Here is a 27708-nt window from a genome sequence, read left to right on the forward strand (position 1 = left end):
ACGATCAAGGGGTCTAGACCTGTGGGGGGTAACCTGATCTGGGGAAAGGATGTCATTGAGCCTCCAATAATGTGTAAAAATGCCAAAATCTTAGTGCAAGACACCCTCTATTTCATGCTCTTAGAGTCTACAATTTCCACCTGGAGGACTCAGATAGCAAAACTCCAGCTCCTGATTCACTGTGTTTAAATGTTCATTAGCCAGGGGGGCGTAAATTGGGCAGATTGCGATGAGCATACATGCGCTACCATGTATAAAACAAATAACTAAAAAGAACCTTTTCTAAAGCTCAGACTGAAAGCAAAGGTGAAAAGAAGTTCATTCGCTTTGTCGGAGGAGAATGCCAATAGGTTTCAACTACTGTGCAACATTTAGGTAAAGGACATAGCCTAGGGGGGAGGAAAATTCCCTTATTTGCAAACTAGTTTTTGTTTGTCCTTCTTTGATACAGTGCAAAATAAAATAGCACCTAAGATAGATACTCCTAAACGTGTTCTACACAGTGACAGAAACACGTTCTTTTAACCTCCAAAATGTCATCCACATTGATGAATTAACAGGCCTGCTCTGTAAGTCTTTTTACTTCCTGCAGCAACACTTCCTGGTACATACTAGTGATGCACAGAGGCACAGTGGAGCTTTTCTAATCTCTTTGTTATGAGTGTGGGTATGAATGTGAACATATCTGGATTTTTGGCAGAGTTTGCACCAGGTTTTTACTGAGTGAGGTCATTCTGGCTGTTAATTCAAAGCAAGGAAAATCTAGACTATTTTGGTTTTGGGTGTGGCAGGCAAAGAGGAAACAATGTCTTTCAAGCATTTGTAATGCGTCTTAGCAGGCAAGACATTTAAGAAGATTCATAAGCAGTTCTTGGTTGTATGACATAGAACTGAATCACAAAACATATGCTGAAAGCCCAAAATGTACCAGCCAATGTGTCTTACACTATTGGAACCATATGGTGGATACACTTCTTCCAATTTAAAAAATATACTACACTCCCATTGTAGCAAGAACAGTGATGGCAATTATAATAATTATGACTGGGGTCCCACTGTACCTACAGCACTATTCTGATTGTTCTTTGAGTGTCTCTACAGGTTTCTTCTTCCTGAGTACCAACAGAGATAGAGAAGGGTAAGTTTGTTCCTTATCAATCATATGAATGGGAGATGCTCTGTCACTCTTTAAGAAATGCTAACTCCCAGTTGAAAATTTATGAATTCTTTACTCTCAGCATCCTCAAAGGTTAATTCTGCATTCTTTTCTATCCCATAATGTCACTTTTCTCTTTCTTAATAGTTATTAAAAATAATTTTTGTAAAAATGCTCAAGCAGTATTGAGAGTCTTTAAACAATGGCAGGTGGTTTTATATATCCCAGTGTTTCAATTAAATTTTTACTCATTTAATTCTTACTTTTTTCCATTCAGGGTAGATAATGAAAGTTTTAAACTTTTATTTTTGTGTGTGTGATTAGTTTAAAATCACAAAGCTGGCAGAGACTTCTCTAGTGGTCCAATGGTTAAGATTCTCCTCTTCCAATGCAAGAAGAATGGATTCAGTCCCTGTTTGATGAACTAAGATCCCACATGCTATTATCCCCTCCCCGAAAAAAAATTTTTTACAAAGCTGATGAGTTAAAGACTGAGACCAGAAATAGTGCCTATTGTTTTTCCATGTCACCACAGGGCTTCCTTTATAGGAGAAATGGGATGAGGAAGCAAAGAAGGGTGGTCCAGGATGAGCATCCTTGATGGTACAGGCTATTAATTTGGAATGAAAGGAAAAGATTTTTAAACTAAAATGGAAGCATGGTTCCTTTGATCTAGTCCATGTTGAAAAGGAGCTCAGATCTTTTACACTGTCTAAGGAAGATAGTTTTCACAGATCAGCCTCTGAAGCTTATATTAGTTTTTGTATGTGAATCAATAAAATACCTTTATACTATGTGTAGCATATTTACATAAATTTTCAAGTCGGCAAGAATCTTTTTTTTAATTTACTGCTTTGTCCCCAACATTGAAAGCCTGTTGATATACTATATTAATGATTAATGCCTTGGTTGGTGATAAAAGAAAGATGGACCATTTACATAAATCAAAATTTGCATCTAGAAAGTTATTATAAATTAAGGTTTCATTTGGCTTTTAATTATTTGACAGTGTTCATCCATAACCACTATTTAATTTCCTTTATCAAATCAGCATATGTATGAGAAAAAGTTCAACTGATATTTACTATCTAACCAGAAAGAAATGTCAGAAATGCAAAAAGAATTAAGTGTAAATGGGTAGTAGACATTATATTTTCAGAGCATTGGTTTCATATAGACCTTTCTACTAAACGCAGTGATGACAATGTAAATTGTTTTCTCCATATCCTTCTACCCAGCTATCTAGGGCAGGAGTTTGAAATAAAATGCTGGCACCACTCTGCCCTCTTATCTTTTCCTTCTCCTCCCATCACAATTCTCTGTCAGGTATGTATTAAATATTGAGCCAGAAAAAGAGGAAATGACATCCTTAAACTCCCATGCACCGCTAAGTACAACTATAATTCACATGTAAAAGGATGTTTTCTAAATGTTCATACTTTTTGTGTGTGTTTCCTAAGATTTTACCGTCCACTCCTTCATCCAAACTTAATTTTTCTTCTCATTTCCAATCTCTTTCGATGTCATTTGTTGTATATTTTAATGTCAGATTAATTTTTCCTAAACCCTGAATTTTCATGGCTATTCCTTGCCCACAAATTTTCAATGGTTTTCCATGACTTAAAAAAATGTTAAGCTCTAATGTCAAACATCAAGATTCTCCCTAATTTAGCTCAACATTATTCCTGGGATTACAGGAACACTGGGAGGGCCCTAGTGTTGTGTCAGTGACCCACAGTCATTCTCATCTGTGTTCTGTTACGCCTCATATATCCTACGCTCTTTCCATTCAAACTATCTCAATATTTTAGAACCTGGTTTAAGCCAAATTATTTTCATTATAGTCCTCTGAATCATTTCAGACTATAGCCTTTCTAACCACTCCCAAACACGCCAAATTAGCTCTCTGTTTTGTAAATCTTTATGCCCATATGTTGATACTACTAGAAAATTCTGCAGTGTTTTAACTTTGTGTTAGTACATCTCACCTGTCCAAATAAATTGTCCACTGTTTAAAGGAAAAGAATTCTTCTTAACATTTTAATTCTTCATAGCATTTATTCTCATGTTATATAGAGTGTCTCAGATGTTCAGGCAAAATTTGGTCTTTGAAATCTGGACTTTACTCTGAACCAGAATTCTTTTCTGTTTGTCTCTCTCTTTGTACTTTATTATTATTATTATTATGACCAGGAGAATTAATGAATGAATGAAATCAGTATTTCTGAAATATTAACTTAATTACAGAATCAATAATAATGTCAGGATAATAATGGTAAGGATTTAGGATAGAAACAGTGTAGATACCTGAGTGATAAGTATTTGAATCAAGTAAATGTAATGAGAATCTAAAGAACTAGGAATGTTTGAGGGATATTTTGCTGTAATATAGTTGAAAAAACAAATACCCTATATGTTACTGCATTTCCAAATATTAAGCTGGTCTTAGAAAAGGCAGAGGAACCAGAGATCAAATTGCCAACATCCTCTGGATCATTAAAAAAGCAAGAGAGTTCCAGAAAAACATCTATTTCTGCTTTCTTGACTATGCCAAAGCCTTTGACTGTGTGGGTCACAATCAACTGCGGAAAATTCTGAAAGAGATGGGAATACCAGACCACCTGACCTGCCTCTTGAGAAACCTATATACAGGTCAGGAGGCAACAGTTAGAACTGGACATGAAACAACAGACTGGTTCCAAATAGGAAAAGGAGTACGTCAAGGCTGTATAGTGTCACCCTGCTTATTTAACTTATATGCAGAGTACACCATGAGAAACACTGGGCTGGAAGAAGCACAAACTGGAATCAAGATTGCAGGGAGAAATATCAATCACCTCAGATATGCAGATGGCACTGCCCTTATGGCAGAAAGTGAAGAGGAACTAAAAAGCCTCTTGAGGAAAGTGAAAGAGGAGAGCGGTAAAGTTGGCTTAAAGCTCAACATTCAGAAAACGAAGATCATGGCATCCGGTCCCATCACTTCATGGGAAATAGATGGGAAACAGTGGAAACAGTGTCAGGCTTTATTTTTGGGGGCTCCAAAATCACTGCAAATGGTGACTGCAGCCATGAAATTAAAAGACTCCTACTCCTTGGAAGGAAAGTTATGACCAACCTAGATAGCACATTCAAAAGCAGAGACATTAATTTGCCAACTAAGGTCCGTCTAGTCAAGGCTATGGTTTTTCCAGTGGTCATGTATGGATGTGAGAGTTGGACTGTGAAGAAAGCTGAGTGCTGAAGAATTGATGCATTTGAACTGTGGTGGTGGAGAAGACTCTTGAGAGTCCCTGGGACTGCAAGGAGATCCAACCAGTCCATCCTAAAGGAGACCAGTTCTGGATGTTCATTGGAAGGACTGATGCTAAGGCTGAAATTTCAATACTTTGGCCACCTCATGTGAAGAACTGATTCATTGGAGAAGATCTTGATGCTGGGAGGGATTGGGAGCAAGAGGAGAAGGGGACAACAGAGGATGAGATGGTTGGATGGCATCACCAACTCAATGCACATGAGTTTGGGTGAACTCCGGAAGTTGGTGATGAATAGGGAAGCCTGGCATGCTGTGCTTCATGGGGTCTCAAAGAGTCGGACACGACTGAGTGACTGAACTGAACTGGGATCATTTTCAAGTTTTTCAATCATATTTGAACTAATTTTGGTAATTTTTATCACTGAACCATTATTGTAACTCTCCAAAATAGCTATAATATGTGCAATTGACAATGTAATTTTGAAAGTAAAATACTATTTATGAAAAGCCTTTAAAAGTTTTTGACATAGAAGAAGCATGCTACATCTATTTGTGAAAGTGGTACCTTAAAGTCATAGGTGCAGATATTGATAAAGTTACTCTTTAGTACTTGAAGCTTCAACAATACTTATAAGTAACCATATGATTTTTGATGTGTGCTTCCTTTTTTCCTTCCACTTGCCTATACCCTGATTTCTCACTTTCATATCACTCATTCTGATCTTTAATAGTAGTGGATAAAGGAATCAGTCACCTTCAATCTGCTCTTTTAGAGCTTGCAAAAGTTTTAATATTGTACAGATAATTGTACAATTGCACAAATAATCAAACTGATGTATTTTCACTGCAAACAAACTGAGATATAAGATAAAGTGTGCATGTGTGCTAAGTCACTACAGTCGTGTCTCACTCTGTGTGACCCTATGGACTGTAGCCTGGCAGGCTCCTCTGTCCATGGGATTTTTCAAGTAAGAGTAGGTTGCCATTTCCTACTCCAGGGGATCTTCCTGACCCAGGGTTTGAACACATGTCTCCTTTATGCCCTGTATTGGCAGGTGGATTCTTTACCACTGTGCCGCCTGGGAAGTCCTAGATACACAAATAGATAAACACATATCGATAGATAGATATGGAAATGATGGATAGTTTCCTGATAACGCTCTATCAGATATTTTAATGAAAACCACTTACTTTAAAAAATTTTTTCAGTAACAGACTTCCCATGAAGGGAAGATGGGTTGGTCTAATTGAGTAAGTTACTGTGTGCAGTCAATACTTAGATCATTGACAGATCAAATCCATAAATGAAAATGAGCAAAACAGAAAAGCTTTTATACATCCTACTCTGCAATCTTAAAGAAAGAAAAATTACACATTGAGGGTATTCAGCATCAAGAAGATGAGATGGAAGGAATAGATATTCACAAGAGCCCTCTCAGTCTATGGATTTGTAAATTCTGGACCTCCTAGAAAGAAATAAAATTAATTTTAGTTGAAGGGAAGTTTTCCTGACAATTGTAATCTTCTTTTGAATAATTTCTCAGTGCAGAATCTGTGTGGAATAAACATGAGGCTTGGTTATTACACATGGGCCATAGACAGCAGACACCAGAATTCATAGTCAGACAGCACTCTTACAAACTCAGTTATAATTATTAGAAAGAGTATTCCAAGTTCTTCTATTTTTATCTTTCGAATGTCAACAGTAAAGCTTAGAATATTCAGTTAGGAGGCTTTATATGTGATGTAGAAAATCATTACTCATTTTGAAGTCTGAGATAATTTTATCAATTTTATAGTGTTGGATAAAAAATTATCACAAAAGCTTGGACTTAACATCAGTTTACTATCTCCAAGTGTCTGTAGTTCTGTAGTCTAGGCAGACGGGATTGGGTGCTCAGCTCAGGGTCTTGTGCAGGCTGCATGATAAGCCACTTCAGTCATGTCCAACTCTCTGCAATTCTACGGACTGTAGCCCGTCAGGCTCCTCTGTCCATGGGATTCTCCAGGCAAGAATACTGGAGTGGGTTGCCATGTCTTCCTCCAGGGATCTTCCTGATCAGACGCATGTCTCTGAAGTCTCCTGCACTGGCAGGCAGATTCATTACCACTAGTGCCACGTGTAAAGCTCCTAGGGTCTCACGAGGCCTAAATCAAAGTGATAGTAGAGCTGCACTCCACCCTGAAGACACTAAAGCTAAATCTGCCTTCAATATTTTTCAGTTTGTTGACAGAATTTTCAGTCTATTTGGTTGTAAGAGTGAGATGTTCATTTCATTGCTGTATTATCTGTAGATCATTCTTGTTTTTTAGAGGTCACCTATATTCCTTGGTTAGTACCCTCAACACCTCATCTTCAAAGCCAGAAATGGTAGGTCAAAGTCTTTTTATTCTTCATGTATCTTTAACTAGCTCTTATGCTATCTTCCTGATTTTCTTTTCTTCTGACTTATTTTTATGATTTTCGTGTAATTATGTAACTCTATCTGGCCAACTAGAACAATCCAAGATAATTTCCTTATATTGAGGTAAGCTAATTAATAACATTGATTTACATCTGCTAAGTGACTTTTATAATATAACACTATCTGAAACAGGGGAGAATGACCCTGGAGGCCAAAATTCTGCTTATGGTGCTAATGAAGAAGAAGGCTCTGATTTGGGAGATGATAGTAAGAAGAGGTAACATAAAAGGAAGGGAACTGGAGAATGACTTGACAAGGTTTTGTCTGCGTTTACTTACCCGGTGCTTCAGTTTAAAGAACGAGCCATGCCAAGAGTAGTTAAAGGGACTTGATAAAGTCAAATCTGTGGCTTCCATGCTCTGTGTTAGGAGGTTGGAAAGAGTTGCTGTTTAACACTGCCTCCTCTCTCAACCTGGAGCATGACCAGAGATATTTGATTTAGCTTTCTCAAGAAACTCATATTCTCCTGTTTTCGAAATGTTGAGTTAAATGGCAGTTGCCCCTCCATGAAGCCTGCTGTGTCAAGATGAGTTGATTCTGAGTCAAGGGTTGGACACATGGAGAGCCAGAAAGTGGGTCGGGGTGAAAACACTTGCTTTTAAAAAATATTCTCAATAATAGACTTCCCGTGAAGGGCAGACGGGGTTTGACTTCCTTATGCATCACCCTAATGGTTGTCCCTTGTTCTGAAGTTCCCTTACTGGTCTTCATTTTTCTCAAACAAGCCAAGCTTCTTCTAACTAGAGAGCTTTTGTCTTAACTGCTCTTCATTTATATCTTACTGAAACTCTCCTTGAACTGTTTCTTATAATTTAGGTTATAAGTTATAAGAATTTAACAATTCTGCCACCATTCAAGAATCTGTAGCCAGCAAGATGTTCAGCTTGACAGAATGAGTGGACCTTGATCAGGCCATGAGTCGCACTGTAGGAAAACTCAGCTACGAATGGCAGCGAGGCAAGAAGCCACTGTTGGCTCTATTTTCAGTTTCTTAAGGAACCTCCATGCTGTTCTCCATAGTGGCTACTCCAATTCACATTCCTACTAAGAGTAATAGGAGGGTTCCCTTTTCTCCAATCTTCTACAGGATTTGTTAGCGCAGGAAACTCTGCCCAATATTCTGTGATAACTTAAATGAGAAAAGAATCTGAAAAAAGAATAGGTACATGTATCTGTATAGCTGAATCATTTTGCTGTACACCTGACACTAATATAACATTATTAATCAACTGTATCCAATATAAAATGAAAGCATTTGAACAAAGAAGCCCCTCGTGGAAAAGAGGAATGATAGGAATCCAGAGGATTTCTAAATTGCTCATCTTGACACAGCGACGTGTTATACTTTCTCCTTACCCAGTATGAGTCCTCTTGGGAAAAGAAACAAGAAAAGTAGTTAACTGAATAATAAGTTTGAGCCTTTAAATAATATGGCCTTCTGATTACCACTGTGTGGGAGACTTGGAGAAAAGCTCATTGTGTGCTAAACAACACCTATAATTTTTTTAGTAGTAAAGAAAAATAATCTGAAGTGGGCAACATTTAGCTATTCTACCCAAAAGTTGATGGCACGTTTCAGACAAAAGAAGGAAATGGCAACCCACTCCAGAATTCTTGCCTGGAGAATCCCATGGTGGGCTACAGTCCATGGGGTCGCAAAGAGTCAGACACGACTGAGTGACTTCACTTTCAGACAACTGAGTGCTGTAATACAGACATTTAGTAGTTAAACTTTATTAGCAAAGCAGTTACAAAACAGTTCATGAATTTCATTTTGTAAACTTTATGAAGTTTCACTACAGAGGTGCTCTCCTTAGAATCAAAATCAAAGAGAAAGCTGCAAAATTCAAAGATGGGATGCACAAATAGTGATTAACTAATGAGGTTTATCCTTAAGGACATATTCAGAACTTTCTAGATATTTATGCAGGAGTATTGACTTTGTATAAGAAATTTGTCAACTCCACTTTGTCAGTACCTCTAACCATTAATGAGACTCCACCCTAAACATTAGTCATTCTAGTTGAGGGAACACCAGTTGAACCAATTAAATGCAATTCCTCAGTGTGATGATGGAAAAACTCATATTGGCTCCCCTGGGAGTATATGCTTTTTGCTATAAAGTAGAATTAAATCATCCCAGGGGTATGAATTTTTGATTAAGGCAATAGATGCCCTTATATTCAAAGCTCAAGATAACAGACACATATGTATTATAAAACTATGTAACTTGACACTTTTAAGTAAATTAATATTATAACACATAGTCTCTTAATGTGAATTATTTTTAGCATGAATAAAATCAGATGGTAATGGAAGACATCTGTGCTACTAAGCTGCTAAGTCACTTCAGTTGTGTCCGACTCTGTGAGATCCCAGAGATGGCAGCCCGCCAGGCTCCCCCATCCCTGGGATTCTCCAGGCAAGAACACTGGAGTGGGTTGCCATTTCCTTCTCCAATGCATGAAAGTGAAAAGTGAAAGGGAAGTTGCTCAGTCGTGTCCAACTCTTTGCGACCCCATGGACTGCAGCCTACCAGGCTCTTCTGTCCATGGGATTCTCCAGGCAAGAGTACTGGAGTGGGGTGCCATTGCCTTCTCAAGATGTCTGTGAGGTAATATTAAAGCTAAAACCTAAAGTATAAGAAACAGTTCAAGGGAACTTATAGTAAGATATAAATAAGTAAAATAAGACAAAGTCTTTCTAGTTAGAAGAAGCTTGGCTTATTTGAGAAAAATGAAGAAGATTAAAGGAAATTCAGAACAAGGAACAATTATTAGGGTGGTACGCAAAGAAGTCAAAGAAGAATGCAAGGCAGGTTACATCCCGAATGACCTTGCAGCCCCAGGATAGTATTTGCATATTGCAATACATGAAATGCTAGCAGATTGGAGATTCGGAGATGGACATAACATAATATGATTTATATTTATAAAGGATTATTCTGGTTCCTAGGGACTGTTGAGAAATACTATTCTAAAGGAAGAGACAAATTAGAGTCTGGAGCTGTACTCCTGAAAAGATCAAGGTATTTTGCAGTTACAGAGAAAGTAGGGAGTAGCAATTCAATTTTAAATAAAATATAAATTTAGCATGATTTGCTTATGATAGGATTAGCAATCCAGGCCTGAATACTTGCATCTTTTCAAAATCATTGTGTTGAAACCTAAACCCCAGTATGATTGTGTTTGGAGGAGGGGCATTTGGGAGATGATTAGATAATGAGGCTGGAGCCCTTTTGTATGGGATGAATGCCATTATAAGCCATTATAAGAGATCTCTTGCCCATTGTGCCATTGCATATCTTGGACATGCTAGAAGTTGGTCCTTTATGAAATAGGAAACATAGATAACAATCTACTGTTGCAGAGTTGTAGATGTAATGATGCTATTTCTTTATTATTCTTATGATAAAACTTTTAAAGGAGGCTCCATGACATTCATTTAAAGAATAGGTCAGTTGCATATCAGATATACATGCATAGGTTTTCTTCTCTTCTTTTCCTGATTCTTGTGCTTTCTATAGAAATTGTGTCTATAATTATAAATACTCACACAAACATGCTTCTTCTACACAAATGAATTTCACTGATAACCTGATGACAGAAGTTTCACAATGTGTCTATACCCTTGTGTTGATTTATAAGGATATAACAATATAGCCGTATGTATCAAAGAAATATATTCTGTACATCTGGAATCACACACATAGCTACACACAGACTCCCTCCCATGCACACACATACCATGTATATGGTATTTATCAATAATAGCTCTTAAAACAAGGGTAAACATATATACTAAAAACAAAATATATTTTAAATATAGAAAATGTCAAAGATACGTGCTATTTTGCAATTATAAGTTCATGTCATTAAAGAAAATAGGTATTTTCCAATTGTGGAAAAAGTTTTATAAGTCATAACACCCTGCTGTGAAATTTTATGTACTTGAGTGTATTTGGGAAACAGCATGGAATATGTCCACAATCATAGCAGCATGTATTCCCCAAAAGTATATGTTCGCTGAAAATCAACTACTATTGAAAAATAAAAAAAAGTTTTTATTCTTAAGAGGTTATGAATTACTCTTAAGTAATCCTTATTAATTTGATTGAAAGCTTAAGGCAGAGAGAATTTATCTCTCAGGGACATCTGGATACAAAAATAATTTGCACGGGACAATGGACAATGCAATAGTCAACACAGTGAATTGGCTGCCATAGGAAGTGACCACAACAAATACAAGCACTGCAGATAAATTGTAATAAGTTTTTAGTATTTAATAGATTTTTCAGAACTTACCTAGTTGCTCTTTTAACTTGACTCTTTATTAAGACATGCCAGATTAAAATATAGGAGACTATGTATTGAAATATTTTACTAATGAGCAGAGCAAGTGGAAATAAATGGCTGACACCTGTAGGATATTATGCCATTTTTATGTGTGGAAAATTGCATGGAATTTTGACACTTTTAGAATATGGTTAAAGAGGCACCTCACACATTATGCCATTGACTTTCCAATAAACCACTAAATTCTTTTTTACTTCTAACATAACTATTTAACTGCTAAACCAACATAACCCTGCCCAAAGCCTCAGTAAATTGTGCAGACATTTCCATCCCAAAGAGGTAGGATTCAATGGCCTGGGTGCAAAGATCATTACGCAGTGCAGACCGCAAGCAAGAGGTTAGTGTCTTCTGAATTTCATGAATAAAATGCTTTTTATCATGGTGGTGCATTCTTCACATTTGCCTAGTTATTGCAAATAAAGTGCAGCAAACTCAGGCTTGTGCCTAGTTTGAGAGTTAGAAATAGAAGCAAAATCATTACCACTTCATAGAGATGCTATGTACTCTTGTCTTCCCCCACTGTCAGGAAGACCAAAGGAAATACTGTATAAAAGCTCAGAAAGCATGTGAGTATTATTAAAGTGCTCACATCTTCTCAGATTAGCCTGATTCATTGGTCTGATTTAGCCACTCCTCACGCTAACGATAAGTCTAATCCTACTCTGGAGTCTTTCATTTATTAGGTTCCTATTTTCTTTGACACTATTTAGTGACCTTTAGAGGGTCTCATTAACTTAGTGCTTTTAACTTGATAGATATTGTAAAGTCAAGGATGAGTGACTGTTGAATATATTAATGAATAAATATATGAATAAATTAATAAAGTATGTACTGATAAATGTAACAGACAGAGTAGATTTTAAAAATAAAATAGGAATAGCTATATTCATAGCCCTAATATGCATCTATATATCCCTTGCTGAATTAATTCAGCCTCTCATAACATCAATTCTGCAGTATAGGGATTTTCTTTTATTGCGTCTCTATATGTTTCCATTAATTTTGTGGATATGTATCTGTATTAGTCTGGGTTTTCCAGAAAAACAGAACCAGTAGGAACTGTTTATAAGAAAGAAATTTATTATAAAAATTTAGTCTAACTGGTTATGGAGGCTGAGAAATTCCAAAATCTGCAATCAATCAGAAAGCTGGATACCCAGAAGGCCAATGTCATAGTTCTGGTTCTGGTCCAAAGGCTTGATTATCAGGTAAGTCAATAGTTAAGTTCTAGTCCATGTCCATATGTGAAGGCAGAAGAAGACCAATGTCTCAGCTTGAAGACAGTCAGGGAAAGAGCAAGTCTTACTCAGACTTTTTGTTCTATTCAGATCTCCAAGGGAATATATGAGACCCACTTACATTAGGGAGGGAAATTTGCTTTCTTCAGCCTATCACACTAACTATGAATTTCATCCAGAAAGCCCCTCAAAGACACACCCAGCATAATGCTAAATCAAATATCTGGGCACTCCATGACCTAGTCAGGTAGAGACATAAAATTAACTATCACAAATTAGTCACTGATGTGCAAAGCCCCCACCCAAATGAGCACTGCATCAGAACCCATTACTTAGAATAGAAATGAAGAGTGATCCTTAGCCATCACATTGCTAAAAAATAACCATGACATAAATTTCACACACAAAATACATATTTTCTTTATTTTCTTATGTAGTACAGCACTAAATTAAAAGCTTTAAGATTATTTAGCCAAACTAGGTATATAGCAGGTGTCAGATACTGAACTACCTTTTAGCAATACAATAGGCTAATGCCAAAAGATATGGATGTCCTTTTGAACCTCATGCTTTAGTTGAAAGGACAAAGAAGACACTAGCATAGTGTTCATTTTGTTGTCTTTATACAACAGAGTGATCTTCAAAAAGAAAAGAAGAAGAGAAAGGGGGTAAAACAGAAAAGAAAACAGTTGAGATGAATGAATAAGAAATCAACATGGATAAAAAGACTATTTTAGGTATGTCCAACCCTAGGTCTTTAATATCCCTCAGTGCAAACATTTGCCTTCAGTCAAACCAAAATCCCTACTATATAGTTTTCTACAGTAATAAATTCTCTTTATACTCTTGTTTCCGTAGCTCCTAGCCCTCATTTTCTATTAAAAACTTTTTTGATATGTACTAGGAACACTTTATCATGAGTTGAGAAGTAGACTACCAATAAATAATATCGTTATGCTTTTTATGGGTAGACATTAACTGTCAGCATAAATAAGATAAATTATTCATACAATTCCATAGCAAAGGGAAGTGAAAGTAACAGAGCAATGATATCATCAAATAACCCAGTTCTTTCACTCTCATTTTCCTTCTACAGGGTCACGTTGTCTCCTGCCTGGATCCTAGCCCAAATATGGCAAGGGTGGGGTTTCCTAGAGGTACTTCTTCCTCACTCGTCTCCAGTAGAGAAGAGATTCAATCTGACGGATCTCCTTAGAAGACATGAAAGTGCAAGTGATAGTGTCTGACTTTTCGTAACCCCATGAAAAGTAGGGACTGTAGTCTGCCAAGCTCTTCTGTGCATGGAATTCTCCAGGCAAGAATACTGGAGTGAATCTATTCCCTTGTCTAAAGGGTCTTCCCAGCTCAGGGATCAAACCTAGGTCTCCTGCATTACAGGCAAATTCTTTACCATCTGAGCCACCAGGGAAGCATGGATGGTGTCAAATTTCCCATAGTCACATCACCTCCAAAATGAATATCTGGGATTGTTGGGAAGTGGAGTGCTGGTGGGGAGTAGTTGGCAAAGGTTATCATTGCTATCATAAAAATATTTAAAATATTGGGATATATAACACCAGAACTAAATTCACTAGTAATAACGTCTAAAATATGTGTGATTTGCAGTTGAGTCCCTTTGTTATGGCCAGAGTTTTAGCATTTGAAATTAACATCATTAATGGGTTAGCCAACCAGTCCATTCTAAAGGAGATCAGTCCTGGGTGTTCTTTGGAAGGAATGATTCTAAAGCTGAAACTCCAGTACTTTGGCCACCTCATGTGAAGAGTTGACTCATTGGAAAAGACTGATGATGGGAGGGATTGGGGGCAGGAGGAGACAGGGACGACAGAGGATGAGATGGCTGGATGGCATCACTAACTTGATGGACGTGAGTTTGAGTGAATTCCGGAAGTTGGTGATGGACAGGGAAGCCTGGCGTGCTGCGATTCATGGGGTCGCAAAGAGTTGGACATGACTGAGTGACTGAACTGAACTGAAGTACTAGTAATCTATATTATATGTATATCATTTTTTAGCAATGACCAACAAGGTTAGATAATTTATATGCTGTAGAAAAGTATACAGGGAAGTCTCCTAACAAATCCAGTCTGAAGCAGAGTTAAGATAAGCTTATATATCACATGAGAAAATTCTGTAAAAAATAAAATTTTGTTAATGATAATCACAATCTATATGATGTTAACAGTTATGCAAATTTCAGTCATAATTTTTCTTAGTCTTTACTTAATTGAGAGTTCCCAAACATGAAACCAGTGTACAACAAAGATGTGAGTGTGAATCTGGGCTCCAAGACTGGTTTATCAGGTTAAGAGTCAATCCTATTCTTTAGTAAATTATTTTCTTTTGCTTTCTCTGCAAAAATGGGTTCATAAGCCTTTTGGGGTTGGCTTCTTAACGGTTTCCATTTAGACATGCCCTGAAGTAATTCCTACCAGGATTCAATTCCGTGGTTAACTTTGTCCTTTACAGTTAGACTTGATGATAGTGAAGAGCCCTTGTGTGACTCATATTCCGTGTTTCTACAAAAGTTTAATACCAAAAATGGACCCTGAAATTCAGCAGCAGAAATATCTCCATAGCAATGATAATTGCAAATGAAAGAAATTAGCAAATTTCTTCCTTAAATTATTGCAAATATACAATGAAAATTTCTTGTTAATTCAGCCAGTTCATTTTCATTAGGTTGGGTCCCATTCACTGTGTGGTGAAGGGCATTTATTTTTACTGACTACAGCACTAGACAATCCACTTCATTAGGCTCAGTTAATTTATACATTTCTCTCTCCTTCTCCTCCCTATTTTCACCCTTGCCTTCCCCTCCCTCTCTCCCTTCCTTCTTACCTCTCTCCCTCCCTCCCTCTCTTCCTTCCTTCTTTCCATCAACACAGATTTAACTAAATTATGCCTTATCTAAATCATATTTCAGTGACCTGAAATACTGCACTGAAGGGTACAACACTTTTTCTTCCATGATTCCCTAAAAGATGCATTACATGACTTTATGCCCTATGTGATCTCATTATGAGGTTGAAGTTAAACTGCTCTTCAGTTCAGTTCAGTTCAGTCGCTCAGTCGTGTCCGACTCTTTGCGACCCCATGAATCACAGCACGCCAGGCCTCCCTGTCCATCACCAACTCCCGGAATTCACTCAGACTTGGGTCCATCAAGTCAGTGATGCCATCCAGCCATCTCATCCTCTATTGTCCCCTTCTCCTCCTGCCCCCAATCCCTCCCAGCATCAGAGTCTTTTCCAATGAGTTAACTCTTCTCATGAGGTGGCCAAAGTACTGGAGTAATGATCGCTATATATGAGCAGACCTCAAATCCTTCAATAGTCTGAAATATACTTCTTTAGTCTTTTTAAGATGTCACTTTGTCCAAATGTATATGTCTGCATTATCTCAATTCTTGGCATGTTGCTTTAAAATAACATTGTTCCAACTTTCTCAGATGGCATGGCACTATTCACAACATGTCCATAATATCCAGACAAGTTTGGAAATTCTTCCAGACAAACTGATCCACAGTTATTTTTTAACCACTGATGACTCATTAGTGAGGACAGAACCCTTGGCTTGTTTGTAATTTCCACCCTACACTCAAGTTCATTCAACATGTCAGTTCAACAATGTGTGATGTGTCAACTTCATAAATTGAATGAGCCAGACAACACAGCACTTGCTCTACAAAGAAATTGGTTTGTTTCCCAACTTTCCATTGCTAGCAAAACTGCTTTGACTTCTGTTTCCCACAAGCCTCATGTCTGGCTCAATTCCAACTTCTATTTTCTGTTTATTTATCAGAAACTTGCTTTATTAGCTGAGAAATATACCCAAAGAATTTTTTTTTTCATTGAAAGATCTTGTCTTTTTATGTAAATGTTTCCATTTCTGACCCAGGGGTTACTGACAATTTAAGGTGCTTTTATATTCTTTCAGAAACGTTCTTGTAGCATATAAGGGAGATAATTATTCCTGTGTAAACCAAATTCTTCATTATTACTTATTTCTAGAGCTGAGGATCTCGTTTCCTCTTGCTGTTCTTTGGCACAAATAAAATGTGAATGCTCAAAACTAGAACTGCAAATTAAAAGTATACATAATAAATCTTGTATATCTATTCGTGTACACAGATGAAATAGTGGCAAAATGAAAAAAAAGTCAATTTGGTATATTTATACACTCCCCTACCCCTCCATGGAAAGATCTATCCATGCTTGGTTAGCTTCCTGACCCTGCTTTTCAGCACAGAATTTTATTAATGAAATAATAGAAGACTGAAAGAAAACCAAGAAACTGCTGCTCTTACAAACTGAGTTAGCAAGGGAAAATGAGAGGTTCAAGTAACCCAGCTTGATCTGGGGTGAATCAGTCAGTGTGAAAACGGATGAGACACTGAATCAACAGTAGGGAGAATGAATCTGGAGAAAAAAGAAAGAAGTTTGAGACACTTTGATATATCTCATAAACAATACTTGTTATTTTCATATAACACTGAAACAAAGACCTTAAATCACCTTTAATTTTTACTGCTTGATAAGCTAATAAAATTTTAACTACAACCTTGTCATATCAAGACAGGGTGACAGATAATATTATGCAGGTTGCATATATTAACATGTACATTTATACATTTTTTAATAGCTGTTACTTCTCAAGAGAAGAATTGAAGAGGGGTGAAGATTGATTTCTATGTATACTTTCTGCATGGCGATATGGTGAATATTTTAAGTAAGCATACATTATTTTGTCAGTTTGAAACTAAACAAATTAACAAATTTTCTATAATATATGACCTATAGAACACTAACATTTTGTTAACTGGTTGGCAGTTAGTCAGTAAAGAGACATTTATCACCTTGGTGATAATCACTGATGGGATGAAACAAGTATTAGTGAAAAATAATACCATTTCAAACAATGCTATTGAAGAAATTCTAAGAATGTTTACAATATCCTGAATCCACATGAACCTCTCACTCAGATCCACTGCCTCTCAAAAGAAAAAAAAGAAAGACAGTCTTTTATGACCCAGTTATTTCCAATCCTCCTTGAGGTATTAGCTTTCACCATGACCATAATTCATCACTAATCCAGAGAGGGTTTTTTTTTTTTTTCTTTTACCATATCTTTGAGTGCTGCCAAAAAGAAAAAAAAAAAAACTCTCAAGCTTGTAATCAGTCCTCGAAGGCCCTCCGTATCCTATGATTTTGAAATATACTTAATTTCTGATGTAAATCCTAGTGAGAAGTTACTAGGAAGAATCATGGATAGAAAAGATTGAGATATGTTACTGAAAATGGGGGAGAAGAGAAAAGAAACTCATTATAGATAGGGGGGCTGCTCCCTCTTCCTTATGCTGTGTGTGTTATGTGTGTTAATTGCTCAGTTATGTCTGACTCTTTGCAATCCCATGGACTGTAGCCCACCAGGCTCCTCTTCCATGAAATTCTCCAGGCAATGATACTGGAGTGGGTTGACATTTCCCTCTCCAGGGGGTCTTCCCGCCCCAGGGATTGAACCTGGATCTCTTGCATTGCAGGCAAATTCTTTACCATCTGAGCCATCAGGGAAGCCTCTTTATGTTGGAGAATGCTCAAATAGCAATACTGCCAGATAACAATGCTCTCTTGTACACAGATTCTCAAATATCACATAAATACCTGCTGCACTGATCAGAATTAAACTGAAGGACCTCTACTTTGGAGAAGTAAGTACCCCTTACTACAGAGAAGCCAGCACAGATCAGTCATTTTTTAAAGCTGTCCTCTTTAGAACAAATTAGTCATCTTTGCAGAGATATATCTTATATAACTTAATAGAAATGTGTCTTTTATCTCTCTGCTTATTGTCACTCTGCTTATTTAATTTCTATGCAGAGTACATCAAGTGAAATGCCAGGCTGGATGAATCACAAGCTGGAATCAAGATTGCTGAGAGAAGTAACAACCTCAGATATGCAGATGATATCACCCTAATGGAAGAAAGCGAAGAGGAACAAAAGACCCTCTTGATGAAGGTGAAAGAAGAGAGTGAAAAAGCTGGCTTATAACTTAGCATTCAAGAAACTAAGATCATGGCATCCATTCCCCTCACCTCATGGGAAATAGATGGGGAAGGGGCTTCCCAGGTGACACTAGTTGTAAAGAACCTGCCTGCAGATGCCAGTGACACAAGAGGTATCTTCCTGGGCCGGGAAGATACCCTAGAGGCAGGCATGACAATCCACTCCAGCATTCTTATCTAGAGAATCCCTTGAAATAATCGGACATGATTTAGCAACTGAACAATAACACATATATTTTATTTCCACCCTAAGACCTACATTTACTTGAACAAGAAAGTCAAAGATGTCTTTTTCCTGTCTGGAAGAAGAACCAATACAGTGTGCTTTGCTGTCTCTTATCCTACGATTTAGACTCAAGTGACAAGCAGACTTAGAAATCTTGGTACCAGATTTGTACCAGGAATAGAATAGAGTTCCCAAATCATGCTACAAAGACTAATTATGGACATTTTCAGAAATTAGGATTATAATCTTATACTCAGGAAGGTGGAGAATTACATGCAATATAGTCTCAAATATACTAAGGATCACTTCTTTTTTATTTATGGAAAAATGCGTGTCCATTTCACAAAAACTCATCATGTAGACTGAGCGTCATTGCTGCCAATGGAAAGACTAGAAGGGGAAAAAGACATTTTCTACAGAAACATCTCCATCAACTCAATTTATCTGACACTCTGGATCTGCCAACACAATTAAATGAAAAATTCCCTGTTATCAACAGCAGCATTCCTTTGGCTATTTCAAGGCTAAAGTTAAACAATGAGTAGGAATAGCTTTGAAGCTGGAAAATGTAAGAAAGCATGAAAACTTAATGGTGATACTGAGCAATAATGAGGATTGATATGACTGTTTTCTCGGGCGTCAAGTTGTAGAAGTGCTTCCAACTTTCTAGATAACTAATGGTGAGCATCTCTGCATCCTGCTACCTTTTTGTTCAAATAACTCATCTACCATGTTTTGAAGTGTTTGAAACATTCTTTCTGGTAACCATTTGCAAGATGTGAAACTTGATATAGGAAATGACAATTATTTTATTTGTCCATCATTTATCTTCTTCTGAATTTTTTTTCTATTTTAAATTTTTATTTTAACTTTATTTTGCTTTACAATACTGTATTGGTTTTGCCATACATTGACATGAACCTGCCACGGGTATACATGAGTTCCCAATCCTGAACCCCCCTCCCACCTCCCACCCCATATCATCTCTCTGGATCTTCCCCGTGCACCAGCCTCAAGCATCCTGTATCCTGTATTGAACATAGACTGGCAATTCATTTCTTACATGATAGTATACATGTCATTCTCCCAAATCATCCCACCCTCTCCCTCTCCCACAGAGTCCAAAAGTCCGTTCTATACATCTATGTCTCTTTTGCTGTCTTGCATACAGGGTTATCATTACCATCTTTCTAAATTCCATATATATGTGTTAGTATACTGTATTGGTGTTTTTCTTTCTGGCTTACTTCAATCTGTATAATCGGCTCCAGTTTCATCCACCTCGTTAGAACTGATTCAAATGTATTCTTTTTAATGGCTGAGTAATACTCCATTGTGTATATGTACCACAGCTTTCTTATCCATTCATCTGCTGATGGACATCTTGGTTGTTTCCATGTCCTGGCTATTATAAACAGTGCTGCGATGAACATTGGGGTACATGTGTCTCTTTCAATTCTGGTTTCCTCGGTGTGTATGCCCAGAAGTGGGATTGCTGGGTCATAAGGCAGTTCTGTTTGCAATTTTTTAATGAATCTCCACACTGTTCTCCATAGTGGCTGTACTAGTTTGCATTCCCACCAACAGTGTAAGAGGGTTCCCTTTTCTCCACACCCTCTCCAGCATTTATTGCTTATAGACTTTTGGATCGCAGCCATTCTGACTGGCGTGAAATGGTACCTCATTGTGGTTTTGATTTGCATTTCTCTAATAATGAGTGATGTTGAGCATCTTTTTATGTATTTCATATCCATCCGTATGTCTTCTTTGGAGAAATGTCTATTTAGTTCTTTGGCCCATTTTTTGATTGGGTCATTTATTTTTCTGGAATTGAGCTGCATAAGTTGCCTGTATATTTTTGAGATTAGTTGTTTGTCAGTTGCTTCATTTGCTATTATTTTCTCCCATTCAGAAGGCTGTCTTTTCACCTTGCTTATAGTTTCCTTTGTTGTGCAGAAGCTTTTAATTTAATTAGATCCCATTTGTTTATTTTTGCTTTTGTTTCCAGTATTCTGGGAAGTAGATCATAGAGGATCCTGCTGTGATTTATGTTGGAGAGTGTTTTGCCTATGTTCTCCTCTAGGAGTTTTATAGTTTCTGCTCTTACATTTATATCTTTAATCCATTTTGAGTTTATTTTTGTGTGTGGTATTAGAAAGTGATCTAGTTTCATTCTTTTACAACTGGTTGACCAGTTTTCCCAGCACCACTTGTTAAAGAGATTGTCTTTACTCCATTGTATATTCTTGCCTCCTTTGTCGAAGATAAGGTGTCCATAGGTGTGTGGATTTATCTCTGGGCTTTCTATTTTGTTCCATTGCTCTATATTTCTGTCTTTGTGCCAGTACCATGCTGTCTTGATGACTGTGACTTTGTAGTAGAGCCTGAAGTCAGGCAGGTTGATTCCTCCAGTTCCATTCTTCTTTCTCAAGATTGCTTTGGCTATTCGAGGTTTTTTGTATTTCCATACAAATTGTGAAATTATTTGTTCTAGCTCTGTGAAAAATACCACTGGTAGCTTGATAGGGATTGCATTGAATCTGTAGATTGCTTTGGGTTGTATACTCATTTTGACTATATTGATTCTTCCAATCCATGAACATGGACAATTATTTTATTTTTTCATCATTTATCTTCTTCTAGATGGAGAAACAGTGAAACAGTGTCAGACTTTATTTTTGGGGGCTCCAAAATCACTGCAGATGGTGATTGCAGTCATGAAATTAACAGATGCTTACTCCTTGGAAAAAAAGTTATGACCAACCTAGACAGCATATTCAAAAGCAGAGATATTACTTTGCCGATTAAGGTCAGTCTAGTCAAGGCTATGGTTTTTCCAGCAGTCATGTATGGATGTGAGAGTTGGACTGTGAAGAAGGCTGAGTGCCAAAGAATTGATCGTTTTGAATTGTGGTGTTGAAGAAGACTCTTGAGAGTCCCTTGGACTGCAAGGAGATCCAACTAGTCCATTCTGAAGGAGATCAACCCTGGGATTTCTTTGGAAGGATTGATGCTAAAGCTGAAACTCCAGTACTTTGGCCACCTCATGCGAAGAATTGACTCATTGGCAAAGACTCTGATTCTGGGAGGGATTGGAGGCAGGAGGAGAAGGGGACCACTGAGGATGAGATGGCTGGATGTCATCACGGACTCAGCGGACGTGAGTCTGAGTGAACTCCGAGAGTTGGTGATGGACAGGGAGGCCTGGCGTGCTGCGATTCATGGGGTCGCAAAGAGTCGGACACGAATGAGCAACTGAACTGAACTGAACTGAACTGAATTTTAATTGCTAGTGTACCATGTGTTTTGGGCTGAATTCTGAACTCATAAAATTCATATGTTGAAGCTCTCCCCATAGTTCTGAACATGACTGTCTTAGAAAAGAGAGCCTTTGAAAGCATGTTTAAGTTCAAATGAGGCTGTTAAGATGGCCTTTAATCCACTCTGACTCGTGCCCTTATGAGAAATGCAAATGTGGACACACGAAGAGTCACCAGGTGCACTTAGAGGAAAGAAGGAGGAGAAGGGCAAAAGTTGATCATCTAGAAACAAAGACAGAGGTGTCAGGAGAAACCAACCCTGCCAACTTCTTAATCGCAGACTTGTAGCTTTCAGTATGAGAAAATAAATCCCTAACATTTAAGCCACTCAATCTCTTGAAGTTCATTACAGCTACCCTAGAAAATAAAGGTGACCCAGATTTCAAAAAAAGATTATGTTTATTGTATTAATACCTATGAAAAAAGAAAATGATAGTCACTCAGTCGCATCCAACTCTTCGTGACCCCATGGACTGTAGGCTACCAGGCTCCCATGTCCATGGAATTCTCCAGGCAAAAATACTGGAGTGGGTTGCCAGTTCCTTCTCCAGGGGATCTTCCAGATCCAAGGATCAAACCCAGGTCTGTTGCACTGCAGACAGATTCTTTAGTGTTGAAGCCACTAGGGAATAATGGATCAATAAACTATAAAAAATTTGTATGTCCGCACTTAGCTCTCTAAACAGCAGAATATTTACATTTCAGGAAACTTTTCTAAAGTTTAAGGCACATGTAAAATTAGGTCTTAGCTTTCAGTGTACTCTACCAAGAAGACCCAAGTTGCTACCAAAATAGTCCTGAGAGCTCTCTGCGGCTTCAGCCTCCTAGGCAGGCCTCTGAGGTCGGACTGTGCACAGTCAGTGGGTGACGGAGCTTGAGAACCTAGGCTAAGGATTCACTCTTCCACCCTAGTCCCTGATTAATTCTGCTTGGTAACAATGAACAGATGAGATCATTCCAAACGACTCAGGAACAAATTACTCCATGGGCAGGTGCTTTGGTAAAGCTCTATATTTATGAGGATTACTCTTCATTTCCCATTACTATTATACCTGCACCTTTAAAACTCTATGAGTTTTGGCCCAGAGAGACAAAGAAAAAGTTTCCTTTACAGTCAGAATTTTTGCAGATGTCTTTTATGAGTTGGTGAGACCTCGTTATTTTGTTCCTTGGCTGCCTTTCTCATAAACGTTGTCAATAACTGCATCCTTAGTCCATGTAGATGTCTAGGGTCCATTTTGCTATTTATCTCTTCCTTCATCCAAGGCTGTGTTTGTGGTGGTTGATACAATTCAGGCAGAAGTTTGTAAAATCTTCAAGCTCAAACTTAATTAAAATGTCTATTTATCACCAAACATAACAAGCCATACATTATATGGATATTTCCATTTATTTGGCTCTGCAAACATGTCACTTTGTTCGATATAAATTTGACTTCACTCATAGCCTTGAAAGTGACAGCTCAGTGACATTCTCTTCCCCAACAGAATTAAAGAGACCGTAGACAGAGGGCTGTCAGTTGAGTCTAAACAGGAAGTTGAGAACCAGCAGGTAGACAGGTCCCCAAGCAGGTAAGGGAAACTTGTAAAGAGCTTTAAAGAGGAGAAAAGATTATGAAAAACATGGGGTAGCCATGGCGTTCTGTCATTCGCTTTGCTGCAGTATATTACAAAGGAAAAAAAAAAAAGTAAATCAAAACAGAGAGAAGTGATGAAGGAGCAGCAGGTTTTTACCTAAAGGGAGAGATGCACACACAAAGTTTAAATTTTCACCAAAAGAAAATCAGAGAAGCATTCTCTGTTCATTTCTGATAGATAGATATGCAAATATTATAAGGGAAAATGATTAAAATAGAATTACGGAAGGAGATTGAAAAATTTTGAAATCTGCAAATAAAATAACCTCATTTACAACCCACCCTGAAACTTAGGTATTTTTTAAATTGATAAAATGTTATTTTTTAATAACTTAATCTTTTATTGAAAACTCCCAAATAGAACTGAATCAAGCACTCTGCTGTTTTTACTGAAGAAAAGGCTATAAGTGCTCAATAAATTTTTCTTGTTAGAATTCTCAAATGCAAGGTGGCCAGAATAGATTACTGAATAGCTAAGAAACATGACAACCTCTTTTCCTCATTAAAGTATAAAAATATGCTTTAGCTTGCCTGGATTTCATGAAGTTTTGCCTGCAGGTATAGAATTGGTATGTGTTAGGGGCCACAATTTGTTTGAACTTGGATGGTTTTATAGCCCATTTTAATTAATTTTCTTTGTCACATTCCATATATTTCCTTTATAGAATCCAAGAGACTGTGTAGAGATGCCCCAGGGTGGCTAATTTAACACCTGAAATTTCTATGTTTTTTTTTCTTTTATGTCTTACATTGACTAGTGGGCAATGATGCCATTGAGTGTGGCATAGAAAATTCCCATAGCAGGCATTTGGTTTTGGATAACTGTGCATTAAGAGCTCTTAATAAGGATAGCAATATTTCCTTTGAAGTTCTGGGCAAGACCTCTTGTAATTCCCCATGTTGCTTTTATTTAGCCAGAACATATAGCTGCCCTGATGTTTGTTCTCAGTTCAGATTTCATTAGCTTGGTGTTTGCCTTCACTGCTTATGTGATGATGAAGAATTTTTTATTTGAGTAAGGCCGCTGGGAATATATACATGTGCCGTGTGTACATGATTTGATTAGAAATTCTCTGTGTAGTTAGGACTGAGAGGCCGCGAAATGAAGACATAATAGTATATCTCAGTCTCTGACCAGGGCAATGATACCATGGGCAGATCACACCTAGACCTTCAATTCTCTCACCTATACACTGGGGAGCTATAGCACTTTCTTGACAGAATTACTATGTGGATTAAATTAAAGAACAGGTAGAACAGTATCAGGTAAACTGTAAAATAATACATTAGTTGTTTTACAGTTAGGAAACAAGCATAACATGAGGCGTTGGAGTCAGACGTGAGTCTGAGCTCATTTTCACCACTTTTTAGCAGCTTGACTTCTATCTGGGCTTCCCAGGTGGCTCACTGGTAAAGAATCCGCCTGCGAATGCAGGAGACTATGGTCTTTCCAGTAGTCATGTATGGACGTGAGAGTTGGACTATAAAGAAAGCTGAGCACCAAAGAATTAATGCTTTTGAACTGTGGTGCTAGAGAAGACTCTTGAGAGTCCCTTGGATTTCAAGGAGATCCAGCCAGTCCTTCCTAAGGGAGATCAGTCCTGCGTGTTCTTTGGAAGGAGTGATGCTGAAGTTGAAACTCCACTACTTTGGCCACCTGATGCAAAGAAAGGACTCATTGGAAAAGACCCTGATGCTGGGAAAGATTGAAGGCAGGAGGAGAAGGGGATGACAGAGGATGAGATGGTCGGATGGCATCATCGATGTGATGGACACGAGTTTGAGTAAGCTCCAGAATTGTTGATGGTCAGGGGAGCCTGGCACGCTGAAGTTCATGGGTCAGAAAGAGTCAGACATAACTGAGCAACTTAACTGAATGCAGGAGATGTGGGAGACATGGGATCGATCCTCTGGAGTAGAAAGTAGCAACCTATTCCATTATTCTTGCTAGGAAAATGCCATGGACAGAGAGCCTGGCGTGCTACAGTCCACGGAGTCACAAAGAGTCTGACATGACCGAACAACTAAGTACGCACACACTAACCTCTCTGCCTCAATATCTGTCATCTGTAAAATGGGAATAATAGAGCCTCTTCTTGTGAGTTGGCATGACTAAAATATACATAAAGTGTTGTTTGCTGAGTACCATAGTGGAAGGGGGCTTCCCAGGTGGCGCTGTGGTGAAGAACCTGCTTGCTAATGCAGAAGACTTAAGAGAAGCAACTTCAATCCCTGGGTCCAGAAGGGCCCTGGAGGAGGACCTGGCAACAAACTCCAGGAGAATCTCATGGACAGAGAAGCCTGGTGGGCTATAGTTCACAGGGTCACAAACAGTCAGACATGACTGAAGTGACTTAGCATGCATGAAACCATCTCTGAAAGGTGATTTAAACAAAAATTGAACAAACTGCCGAGGACCTTCAGAGCTATTCAAGGTGCCTTTTGAAAGAGAATGGGCTTCCCTGGTGGCTCAGATCATAAATAATTATCCTGCAGTGTGGGAGACCTGTCCCATCCCTGGGTTGTGAAAATCCCCTAGAGAAGGGAACAGCTACCCATTCCAGTATTCTGGCCTGGAGAATTCCACTGACAGAGGAGCCTGGCAGGGTACAGTCCTTGGGGTTGCAAAAAGTCAGACATGGCTTAGAGACTTTCACTTCATTTTAGAAAAAGAATAATGAATGACCTCCCCCTCCTTTTTTTTTTAGTTGACTCTATACCATATGTTAAGCAGGATAGAAACAAACTCTGAAGGCAAAAATCATATCTATTAAAGTGCAGCTGGGCTTCCCTGCTGGCTCAGTGGTAAACAATCCCCCCGACAATGCAGAAGACATGGGTTCGATCCCTGATCTTGGAAGATCCCACATGCCGCGGAGCAACTAAGCCCATGAGACACAACTGTTGAGCCTGTGCTTTAGAGCCCGGAGCTACAGCTGCTGAATCCTACATGCCCGAGAGGCTGTACTCCACAAGAGGAGCCACGGCAGTGAGAAGCTCGCACATGGCAGCTAGAGAGTAGCCCCCACTCACAGCCGCTGGAGAAAAGCTCACACGGCAATAAGACCCAGCACGGTCAAAAATAAATAAATACAATGATCTAAAAAATGCAGCTATAATCTAAATAAGGGTACATATATTAGTCTTGTATTTTTTATTTATTTGTGGGCCCCATCACGCAGCACATGGGATCTTAGTTTTCCCCAAGCAGGGATCGAACCCGCAGAGCACTTCTCCTGCAGTGGAAACAGAGAGCCTTAACCACTAGGTTACTGGGGAAATTAGTCCTGTCTTTTTTTAAAATGCAAAAATGAATATTGGAACATTATGATCAAATCATAAGCTGGGGTGTAACAAGCATTTTTCTCTCTCTCTCACCTCTGTGTTACCAAGTACCTACTCTTTTCCCACCAAGCATCAGGAACTATGATAGGCGCTCAACTTACAGTTATTGAAACAAGAAATTGGAGAGGGCTTTATCCAACAGTCCAGGGAACTGTACAACTATCTACACCACTTCTATTTCCCAAGTTGACCTCTGTTATCTTTGGTCATTTGTCAGAGAGTTGCAGCGATTTCTCATTTCCACACTCTCATTTCCCCTGACTCCAACTCTTATTTTCATATACAAGCTTTCAGTTGGCCAAGCATAAGACTTCCTCTTTTATTCAAACTTAGCTTTCTCTAATTCAGTATAATAGTTGCGGGGAACCACAAACAACACAGCATATCATGGAAATAAAAATAAGACCACTCAATTTTGTCAGAAAAATAATTAACTACAGAGCTGAGGCAATCAGTCGTTAGACTTAGGTGTCAATCAATTGCCTGCTTTCCAGACAGGATCTGGACCAACCTTAAATATTAGATTATGAGTCCCTATTTTCCATAGCTTTGGCATTTACTACTTTGGTTTATTGCAAATATTTCTCCCACTCTCCCATTTTATTGCTTGCTTTCTCTGTAATA

This window comes from Ovis canadensis, chromosome 7, assembly GCF_042477335.2.
Source record: "Ovis canadensis isolate MfBH-ARS-UI-01 breed Bighorn chromosome 7, ARS-UI_OviCan_v2, whole genome shotgun sequence".
In the NCBI taxonomy this organism is placed as follows: domain Eukaryota; kingdom Metazoa; phylum Chordata; class Mammalia; order Artiodactyla; family Bovidae; genus Ovis; species Ovis canadensis.